General features: G+C 38.7%; 1 pseudogene across 1 annotated transcript; it reads left to right on the top strand.

Annotated features, from left to right (window-relative positions):
- Nucleotides 1-509: 509 nt before the first annotated feature.
- LOC306644557 (bax inhibitor 1-like) lies at nt 510-1,438 on the top strand (annotated as a pseudogene). The gene has a single exon. The product of its transcript is annotated as a bax inhibitor 1-like (transcript).

The raw sequence follows: 1,438 nt of genomic DNA on the forward strand, positions 1-1,438 counted from the left end.
GCTTAGTTCCCTGGGATCCATTTTCTGAAGGAAATGACTAGGTAGCTGAATATACTTTTTGTTGCAAATAAACAACAAAAGAATAAGTGCTATTGTTAAGGAAATGTAGATGTTAACATTAGCTATGTAGAGTGAGCCGGTGGTAATTGGAGGTGCACTAATTTTCCATGACTGAACAGTTCTGAACTCAAAGGATTACAGATTTTTCAAAAAAGGCATCACAGATTTTGATATGTAAATGAATATCACTTTTCTACAACTGAATTTGTAGTACAAACCCCAGTATATGTCTCAATTGTTCTATATTTACCTTAATTATTGAAGCTCGGTTTCAAAATACTGTATATTAACTGAGCATTTACTGTACTCTAATGACTGTACTAAGCATTTATATGTACTTATCCTTCAAGAAAAACTGATTGAGAGTACATCTGGTGTTATAAGAGCTGGTAGGTCTCTTAAAAGTGGGTTAAGGAGTGCAGAGACTGTGTTGCAGAGACTCTAGAACCATGAACTTATTTGATTGAAAGATCAACTTTGATGTACTTTAAAATTTTTTCACATATAACCTCCTTGACACAGAGCACTTGAAGAAGGTCTATGCCAATTTTGCCCTTTGTATGTTTCCGGTGGCTTTGGGAGCCTATTTCATGTTGTCACTTATTTCATTTAGGCTGGCCTACTCTGCCTTGAACTCCCTGGTTTGGATGATGGCAACACCTCTTTGCCGTGAAACTAAACAGAAAAGCCTGGGACTTCTCACTGGATTTGCTTTCCTTACAGGAATTGCCTGTGTCCTGCTCTGGAACTGTGCACTACTGTCAATCCCAGCATCCTTCCTAGGCCTTCATAGGCATAGCAATGATCTTTATCTGCTTCACCCTCAGTGCCCTCTACACCAGGTGCCAGAGTTACCTCTTTCTGGGAAGTGTCTTGATGTCAGCCATGAGCCTGATGCTCTTGTCACCATGGGGAACCTTTTCTTTGGATCCATTTGGCTTTTCCAAGGCAAACCTGTATATGGGGCTGGTGGATGTGTATGGCTTTGTCCTTTTTGATACTCAACTCATTATTGAAAAGGCCGGAAATGGCAATAAGGATTATGTCTGGCACTGTGTTGATCTCTTCTTAGATTTCCTTACTCTCTTTAGAAAACTTATGATGATCCTGGCTATGAATGAGAAGGACAAAAAGAAAGAGAAGTGAAATGACCATCCAGCCTTTCCTAGTTTGACTTTCTCTCCCTCCACCCTTCATGTCCTCTTAGTACACATTACAGGTGGCATGTTCTGTGATAATGAAAAACATCAGAAAAAAAAAAAAAAACTGATTGAACTCATAGTAAATGATCTTTATACAAAAGAATGAACTACTCAGTCCCAAATATATAAGACCCAGAACTATTTTGAAGTTGCTAATCATGTAGCCAAATTCTAGG

The sequence above is a fragment of the Sciurus vulgaris genome (assembly GCF_902686455.1).
Source record: "Sciurus vulgaris genome assembly, chromosome: 14".
Lineage (NCBI taxonomy): Eukaryota > Metazoa > Chordata > Mammalia > Rodentia > Sciuridae > Sciurus > Sciurus vulgaris.